The sequence below is a fragment of the Aotus nancymaae genome, unplaced genomic scaffold (genome assembly GCF_030222135.1).
Source record: "Aotus nancymaae isolate 86718 unplaced genomic scaffold, 86718_ANA_hifiasm-v0.15.2.pri h1tg000064l_1, whole genome shotgun sequence".
Classification (NCBI taxonomy): Eukaryota; Metazoa; Chordata; class Mammalia; order Primates; family Aotidae; genus Aotus; species Aotus nancymaae.
In genome coordinates this window covers 31,980,376-31,990,406 of record NW_026988479.1, presented here as the reverse complement: position 1 = coordinate 31,990,406, position 10,031 = coordinate 31,980,376, and the positions used below count along the sequence as shown (strand labels likewise).

At 40.6% G+C, this 10,031-nt stretch overlaps 1 non-coding gene across 1 annotated transcript; it reads right to left on the bottom strand.

Annotated features, from left to right (window-relative positions):
• Positions 1 to 9,670: 9,670 nt before the first annotated feature.
• Positions 9,671 to 9,774, bottom strand: LOC135270709 (U6 spliceosomal RNA). The gene has a single exon (XR_010338838.1). It is a non-coding gene; the product is annotated as a U6 spliceosomal RNA (small nuclear RNA).
• Positions 9,775 to 10,031: the final 257 nt, after the last annotated feature.

The following is a 10,031-nucleotide window of genomic DNA, read 5'->3' as shown; positions in this document are numbered from 1 at the left end:
CCACAAAAACGTGATGATGCCAGTCAAATAAATGACCTTTGCTGCATGTGAGGGAGACAATGGGGAACGTATAAAGGTACCAGCAGTGTCACATGCCAGTGAGGTGATGGCATCCTTACACAGGCGGATCTTCAGATTTTTAAGAGAAATGGAAAATCTGGACTTTTATGTGAGTTTTTGTCATTTACACACGCTGGTTCTAATGTAAAACATCAAGACCCATCTGTGGGCCAGATATGGGACCCCTAGGATAATAAGCTATAATCTCTCTAGATTATAACTTAATGTTTTATCTTCTGACTTGAATTATTTTGCCTCCCATTTCTGGTTTGAGCTAATTGGCTCTAGCACATGAGGGAAAGTTCCTTGGGAGACGCATAGGCGTTCCTTGTCTTTGGCAAGTGCATCACTTTTTTTTTTTAATCCAAGGAAAAGAAAATGCATTGCTCAGCTGTTTGAGGGGTAGGAGACCAGTAATTTTGAATATCCAGTTAACCTCATTTGAACTAGGAGAGGTTGGGAAAGTTAAGATTACTAACAACTTTTCAGTACTAGGTAATTTTCTGTTGTGAATATGCTAGGAAGGAAGCTATAGAAGGGAAGCACCTGGAAGCCTCTCTGAACCCTGGGAATAGACAGGAGAGCTGAGAGTCTGAGAGAGCAGTTTTAAGGCTCATAGCCACAGGGCAGGCTTTGGAAATGGCCTACTGTAGACACTTTGATTTGACGACTTAGAAAGGTGAGGTGCAAATGGAGCAGTCATCTTTTCAGAGTCACATAGCTGGTGACAAAGCACTTCTGATTCCTGATCTCGAAGGGGGTTGGTGAGAAGAACATGCAGTCCTGTCATTGGACAGCACAGTCTGTTTTATGAAAATATTCACAGACAATAGTGTTCAGAAAAACTAAAATTGTCATAAGAAGGAAGAAATTGACTCTTAAGAATATTCATGTCTAGGAAGGAATCAACTCTCCAACAAATGCACAGAAAGCCAAATTAGTCATCTTTTTTTTTTTCTTAATTTTAAGTTTGGAAGTCGTCTGATAGTGTTCACCCACTGTGTTTCTCTGGTGTGCTTTTATTTACTAAGAGTTTTTCTGGAGTTAGGAAGGAGGAAAATGGTCTGTATAATCTGCAGAATGAATAATGTTATATAAAGGAGGATGCAGGGATGATACGTGGACTTAATTTGCATCAAGAAAGACAAATGAGATGCACTGAAGAACTTGATAGGGAGGGTTTCTTAAGATTGGAATGTACTCTTGGCAGAAATTATGGGATTTTCTTTAATCCTGTTATTACTGCTTTCATAATGCAAGCTAACCATCTCTGCTTTTAGCATTAGCTTTGTAAAACACCGGTCTGTCCATATTGATAGCCTTTTCTTAAAAAATTCTTTCAGTTATTTACCCCTGATGCCTGGGTTTGGCGTGCAAGTAACACCATAACATGAACTGGCATAATTTTTCTTGCCTGGAGGTAATCTATTTCATTTTTGATTAAAAACATTAAATGGCCCTGTCCGTGGTTAAATACAGTTAGGAAGAATTCTTTGCCCTCGAATCCTTTCTCCTAAGGATTCTTCCTAACCTCATTATGCCTTTCTCAGGAAGGAACACAAGCACACATGAAGGGCTTCAAGAAGCCCTGAAGTTAGGAAAGCTCTTCAACCCACAGCTCCCCTACTCACTGCCCGCTGCTTGGATATTCCAGCACTACTGAGCTTTCCCTCAGTTCACTGCTCTTCTTTTCCTTGACTGACAAACCTTTACTCACTCTTTAAATCCAACTAAAATGACAGTTTCATTTTGCCTTTTCTGTTAAGCTTTCTCTGAGTCCCAGTAAAAGGGCTGGATACTTCTTTCAGTAGTTGCATACCCCTTTGTTCGTAGTGTGTTCATCACACTCACCATGTGGAATTATAATCACTGGGGCTGCTCCCTGCTGCAACCGTATCTGGCCTGTCTTGGACTCCACAGTACCTGCCAACAGGTGTTACCTAATACATGTTTGTTAAATGAATAAAAATTAGTGTCAGTTCAGGAACACAAAAGCCAGGAAGTGAGTTCATGATTATCTTAGTTATTGTCATATAGTTATTATTGTGTTCCCTTGGCCCTCTGAAGTTTTGTTGAAAAATCAGCTCACAAAAGCCAGATTAATTTTTTTTAACTTTTTTTTTTCTCATTTTTGAGACAGGATCTCACTATGTTGCCTAGGCTCTATTGCCCAGGCTAGAGTGCAGTGGCACGATCACAGCTCACTGCAGCCTCAGTCTCATGAGTAGCTGGGACCACAGGCACAAACCACCATGCTGCTAATTTTATTTTTTTTTCCTTTTTTGTAGAGATAGGGTCTCCCTATGTTGCCCAGCTTGGTCTCAAACTCCTGGGCTCCTGCCTCAGCCTCCCAAAGTGATGAGTTAACAGGCGTAAGCCTCTGTACCCAGCTAAAAGGCAGACTTACTGAAGAAAATGCATACACATTTACTTAATGCGTATACACAGGAGTCTGCAGGATGAAGACCCAGGATACAGGGGAATGCACATTTTTATGCTTAGGTTCAACAAAGTATGGACAGCCATGTAGAAATCGGATTGGACAAAAATATATAATCTACTGTTAATAGACAGAGTGGGGAAACTCAGCAAGGCCTGTTTGTCTAGATTGTTGTCTGTCAGATTCTCTCTGTGCAGAATCATTCCTTCTGGGTGTAGGGTGAAACCCTCACTGAAATGGGGTCTTATGACCTACAGTCAAACAAGGTAAGCCAGATCACGTCTTTATGGCCAATTTTTGCACAGAAAGGCAAAGGAAAAATACAGTGACATTTTTAGGCTTTACGGCTGTCTTCGGGGGATAAAAGAGCTTCTAGTTTGTATGACCGGCCTTGGGAAGAGGGATTCTAGTGTCTATGGCTAGCCTCAGGGGAGAATGGGACTTAGAGATAGAAAAGCAGGAGAAGGTCAGAAAAAAACCTTTTTTGCTTCTGGGGCCTTCGTTTTGAAGTATAGTTTTCTGAGCCCCAATAGTTAACTTCTCTTTGAACATTTTCTAGATTTTTAGGGAAAGAAATGTTAGTGCTGGGCATTTTAACATAAGGAGCAAACTTTTGGGGTGTAGCCATTAGCTTACGCATCCCTAGTGTAAAGACAGGTAAGACTCGAGGATTTGCTTAGTTTTATGCATCCATCGAAAGCTCGCTGAGTGTGTGAATATTTTGCACAGTTTGTTTTTCAACACTGACTTTGCAGCAGGTCAACACTCTTCCTCCTGCCTCTGGTCCTTTTGCTCCCACCTGATGTGTCTAAGCCACAATCATCTCACTGCATTAGTACAATCAGCATCCACTCTTCTCTTTACTCTTGCACTTCTGTATCCATCCCCCACAGGGCTCCCCACTGTGTTCCTGCCTCTGTTCTCCATTCTGGTTTTGAGAGCTGGAGTTTTTCCCAGCCTCGGGGCCTTTCTGCTGACTGCTCCCTCTCTCAGCTCTTTACCACCTGGCTCCTTTCATTCTTCAGTTCTCAGCTCACATCACCCCTTCAGAGAGGCCCCTGTCTTACTCGGATTCCCTTCAGAGAGGCGCTTGTTTTACTCGGGTTCCCTTCAGAGCACTCTGAGACAAGCAAGCAGATGGCAGCAGTTGGCTTGGGAGGCAGAGAAGGCAGTAGCAGGGGAAATCAGTGGCAAGAGGACCAGCCACCACCGCTGGCCGCCCAGTTTCCTCCTGTGGGAAGCTCTGGGAACGACATAAAATGCTGCCTCAGGGTTACCCCCAGGAGGGCTTGGGGCTTGAACATTTTCATACCTCCTTCCCTGGTGCAGGATCATGGGGGAGGGAGAGAGCACTTCCGATTGCTCCTTGTTATGCAGAAAGAGCAGTGGGAATATGCAAATACGGGCAGTTAGAAGCAGTCCTGAAGAGTAGTTTTCAAACTTTAGTGTGCTTACAAACCCTGGGGATCTTGTTAAAATGCAGATTGGTTAAAGAGTTCTTTTAGGATGCTTGAGATGTTGCAGCTCTTAGAAGCTCCCAGATAATGCCCTTGCTAATGTTCTGAGTATTACATTGTGAGGAGCAAGCAGCTGCAGTGCATGGCCAAGGGATGCCAGCAGGACGAGAGCCCACTGGTGTCTCTGCCTTCGTCCATGCCCATCCTCAAGCAGGAATCTCCAGGCCCCCCAAATGCATCACAATTCATTGTCTGAAATGACTGTCTGTGGTTTTTGTGTCTTGGTTAGTGCTGGGTTTCTCTATTAGAATGTAAATTTCATAAGGGTATCATCTGTCTTATTGAGAGTCATTTCCCAGGGACTAGCACAGTGCCTGGTACAGGAAAGGAAGTGGAAACAGGAGTGAAAGTGCCTGGTACACAGAATACCGTCAGTAAATATTTGTTGAGTGATTCGGTTTTTCACAGATGATATTCTCATAGACACTTACATGAGGTATATATTTAAATATAAGAAATGTTATGAGCTCCTCCCCTGAGAAATGTTCTATGATTAACACAAATGATGCGGCAAATACCAAATACCACATTCAGTGATTCTTTCTGCAGGTTTTTATTTTCTCTCTTAATGCTATAATAAAATTTCAATGTTCAGGTTGCTCACGGTGCTCTACTACCTGTTACAAATGTGGGTATAATTGTGCTCTCTTTCTCACAGCAGCAGTTTCCCAGCCATAGGACCCCGTATCCTTCAAACCCTGCCACTTGACTAGTTGGTTTCCAGGCATTTTTTCATGCTGCAAGGTGGAAGTATGTGGAGGGATCTGACATATAACAGGACATGCCTTGACAGCAGTTTCTTCTTCTACCCAGTCCTTGCCAGGCAGATGGATGGGTGGCCATAGGGAATACACCTCCCTCTGTTCATCTCTTCTTCACTTTAGTGCCAGCAAAGCTGTGGTTTCCAGCGTAGTACTCAATGATCACTCACTCCCTCTCTTCCTCTGTTATTAAGTGTTTATTGGGAGCCTATTAAGTCCAGGCATTCTTACTCGTGCTTGGGGTACAGGAGTGAACAAGGCAGACAAGAATCATTGCCCTGATAGAGCTCAGTTTCTATTAGAGGGATACAGGTGATGATCCAGATAAAGAAGTAAGGTATAGAATACCAGATTAGTGACCAATGCTATGGAGAAGATACATCAAGGAAGGACGGTGAGGAGGCAGTGGGAGGTATTATACTGGTGCAGAGAGCCATGGGAAATGGGGGCTCCCCTAGAGTCTGAGCTTCCTCTGGAAACAGGAATGAAAGGCATACAGTGATTAGACCTCACTTTCTCAAGGCAGAGAGTGAAGGAAGGCAGTGAAGGTTGGATGGGGGAAATGGTTTAGGGTCTTGGGGAAAGGACATGGAGTCTCTTTCGACTCTTGCTGACAGAGGTATTACAAAGGCAAAGGGCAAATTTCTTTGGCCTTCAAAGGTTCGCTGACAATCAGCCAACAAAAGGCAGATTCACAGGAGAAAAGGCGTACGAATGAATTAATGTCCATGGGAGCCTTCAGAATGAAGACTCAAAGATACAGGGGAAATTGTCCATTCTTATGCTTTGGTTCAATAAAGTATGGACAACCCTATAGAAATAGGATTGAACAAAAAGTGTGAGATCTAATGCTAATAGACCAGATGGGGAAACCCAGCACGGCCTGTCTGTCTAGATTCTTCTTGTCCTGTCAAAGCGGGATCCTTCCTTCTGGGTATGGGGCAGGACCTTCTCTGGAATGGTGGTCTTATGATCTGTAATCAAACAAGATCGATAATTTCGGTATGGCCAGTTTTTACACAGAAAGGTGGGGGAAAAGTTTGAGCAATATTTTTAGGTCCTATGGCTGGCTTTGGGGAAAAGGGGTTCTGGTTTTTGTGATCCACCTTGGAGGGAAGAGAGATTCTAGTTTCTATTGCTAGCCTCAGGGAGAATGAGGGGCCAGTGATAGAGAATGTCAGAAACTTTTGAAAGAGAAGCTTCTGGGCTGCTTTTGAAGCCTTCATTTTGGGGTATCATTTTCTTAGCCTCAATAGTATCGGAGAAGAATTCTTCATTTTTTTAATTTTGTGTGTATATTTTTAAAAAATCAGCGATATACTTACATGGATCAACATTTAAAAAGTATAAAAGGCTATCTAACTAAAACAAACTCCCACCTTTATCTTCTAGGAACTCAGTTTCCCCTTCTTGGATATAACTTTCTAAACAGTTTATGTATTTTTTCCAAGGATATTTTGCTCATATACATGGAAATACACATACACACAAACTACATACACACACATATCTATATAAATATCCATAGAATACGTGTGTATATAATGTATATACATGCACATATATATTTCTACATATACATGTGTTACATCAAGTTTAGCCTAACACTGCCTCCTTACATATTTAAGTTCAGCCTAAAGATTTTTCCGTATGTTGTGACCTGTAACAAGTGGAGGTGTAATCACTGAGTGTCAGCCAATCAAATGTAGTCAACCTTATTTGAACTGTGTTCAAACAAGGCAAACACAGAGCTGTAACCAATCCAGTTGTTTCTGTACCGCACTTCTGTTTTCTGTATATCATTTTTGTTTTGCTGTCCATAAATCTTCGACCACATGGCTGCACTGGAGTCTCTCCGAATCTTTTGTGATTCTGGCGGCTGCCTGATTTGCACATCAATCATTGCTCAATTAAACTGTTTTAAATTTAATTCAACTGAAGTTTTTCTTTTAATACATGTATGTATGTAAAATATATATATATATATAAATAAAGTTTAAGATTATTTAGGAATTTCTCATGTTATGAGTTGTCTGCTTGTTGCTGGATTCTTTCTACTGTATGTAATGTTTATACAAATCAAATAAGGCTTTAGTAGGTTACCTGTCTATTTCAATTCTAGGAACACCATGATCAGTTAGGCAATACCAGCGATATCTGCAGGGCAAAAACATTCTGATAAATGCTTTAGCTTTTCTTCCCATCATGGTAACTATGTCCATTTTGTGATTAAAGGCATAGACTGGGGACACAGAAAAACCTAGAAGCAAATCCTATTTGGATAGGTGTCTTAATTTCCCATTACTACTCTAACGAATTACCACAAACTTAGTGGCTTAAAAATACAGTTTTATATTCTTACAGTTCTTTAGGTCAGAAGTCTGAAATGGTTTTTAATGGGCTTGAGATCAAGGTGTCAGCAGGGCTGTGCTGTGTCAGGAGGCTCTCGGGAAAAATCCATTTCCTTAACTTTCTGGCTTCTAGAAGGTGCCTCCATCCCTTGGCTTGAGGTGCCTTCCTCCATCTTCAAAGCTAGAATTGTAGCATTTTCATTCATTCTGTCTCTCTCCTATCCCCTTTCTTTCCCTCACTTCTTCTTTGATCATTATATGTTCTCTCTGACCCAACTGCCTTCATCTTATAAAAGCTCTTGTGATGACGTTTGACCCACCAAGATAATCCAGAATAATCTTCCCATCTTGAGATCCTTAACACATCTGTAAAACCTTTAGGGTAACATAAGGTAACATATTCACCAATTCTGGGGATTCAAATGTGGACATCTTCGGGGAGCCAGTATTCACCTTATCACAGGTAGTGTTAAAAAAATTATTTAACTTCTAGGAGTCTGTTTCCACATCTACAAAATTTTCATAAAAGCAAAGCCATTTCCCAGTAGATGACAGTAGCAACTATCCTCCCACTCCAGTTGTGACAAGGTTCCTTGGCTGGGGTGGGGGTAGGAGAATCGCCAAAGGTTGAGAACCACTGCTATAGTGATTACTATATACATCCTCAACTTACCACCCCAATTTATCACAAGAATCAAATTAGTATTTTGCCAGTTTGTGAACAATGTATAAACTTTGTAAAAAAAAAAAAATTCTTCTTAATCTCTCTCTAGTTCATTGTGCTCTTGATGTCACATATTTTATTTCTCTGTATATTATAACCCCTAAACTTCATTGTGTTTTGCTTTGGTCTCCTTTCCTTTTTCCTTTCCTTTCCTTTTTTGTATCTTCACAGGGTCTTGCTCTGTTGCCTAGGCTAGAGTGCACTGGCACAATCTCAGCCCACTGCAACCTCCACCTCCTGGGCTCAAGCCATCCTCCCACCTCAGCATCCTGAGTAGCTGGGACTACAGGTGCACACCACCATGCTCAGTTAATTTTTGTATTTTTTGCAGAAATAGTGTTTCACCATGTTTTTCAGGCTGGTCTTGAACTCCTGAGCTCAAGCAATTCACCTGTCTTGACCTCCTAAAGTGATGAGATTATAGGTGTGAACCACCATGCCCAGCCTGTGGTCTTTAATAGTCAATACTTTTGAAAATTTAAAGTATTCTTTTATATTAATGCACATATTTGACCTTTTTGGCATTCTTCATTCCTTCCTGCAGATCTTTGCTTTCATCTTGAGTTATTTCCTTTTAGCTTCAAAAGCTGGTGACATATTTTCTCATGTTTCGTTTGTTTAAAAATGTCTGTATGTACTTCATTTATCGAATTCTAGCTTTTGTTTTCTTTTAGCACTTTGAAGATGTCATTTCCATTGTCTTTTGTCTTCCATTGTTTTTTTCTTTCTTTTCTTTTTTTTTTAAGAGACAGGATCTGGCTGTATGGCTCAGACTAGATGTGAATTCTTCAGCTTAAGCGATTCTCCTGCCTCAGCCTCCCAGGTGGCTGGAACTACAGGTGCACACCACTATACCAGCTGTCACCAATTGTTTTCTGATGAAAGTCAGCCATGGGTTTCATTGTTGTTCTACTAAATATAATCTATCTTCTATGTCTACATTGAAGAATTTGTGTGTGCATCTTAAAATTTTTCCTTTATTTTTGATTGTCAACCAGTTTGTGATGACCTAGATAAATTAACTGACACCGTTTTCTCTGCTGTGTCCATTCTGCTTTAGCTCTATTAAATATATTTTTAATTTAATGCATTGTAGTTGTTTCAGTTATAGAATTTTCACTTTGTTCTATTTTAGCGGCTTTATCTTTTGAAATTCTCATTCTTTTTATCCATGTCGTCAATCTTATCCTCAGATTTCTTTAATATATTTCAATAGTTATTTTAAAGTCTTTGTTTATTCCAATATTTGAACCATTAGTGGATCTGCACTATTCAGTTCTTTTTCCTCTTACTTAGGAGTTATGTCCTGCTTCTTCACTTATTTCATAGCTTTTTATTGGATGCCAGAAATTATGTAATTAAAAAAGCAAACTCTATAGCCCTTGGTATACTACCTTTTATTTTATTCCTTTTTTACATATATATATGTATATATTTATATGTAATTTAAAAATAATTTTTACTTTGAGTTCTGGGATACATGTGCAGAATGTGCAGATGTGCAGGTTTGCTAATACAGTTATACATGTGCCATGGTGGTTTGCTGCGTCTATCAACCCGTCATCTAGGTTTTAAGCCCTGCATGCGCTAGGTTTTGTCCTAATGCTCTCCCTCCCCTTGTGCCCCATCCCCTGACAGGCCCCGGTGTGTGATGTCTGCCCCCCGACCCCACCGCTGTGCCCAAGTGTTCTCATTGCTCAACTCCCACTTATGAGTGAGAACACATGATATTTGGTTTTCTGTTCATGTGTTAGTTTGCTGAGAATGGTGGCTTCCAGCTTCATCCATATCCCTGCAAAGGACATAAACTCAATTTTTAAAATATGGAATGCTTCACAGATTTGTGTGTCATCCTTGTGCAGGGGCCATGGCTAATCTTCTGTGTATTGTTTCAAGTTTAGTATATGTGCTACCAAAGCAAGCATAATACTATCTTCTAAAAGGGATGGCATGTTCTTTCCTTTGTCTGTAATTTAGGGAAATACGTTAATCTTTATGATCCAGATAGAATTTGAGCTGGTTTGTGGGCTGGGATACAGCTTTAGTTAGATTTATTTCACCTGTGTTTTCAAATGTCTTTAGGGCTAACTTGGTCTGTACTGAATATATTAGAAACTACCTTTTCTAGTAGGACCTTGGGATCTAAGCACCAGAAGACTACAGAGTGCTCACTCTGCT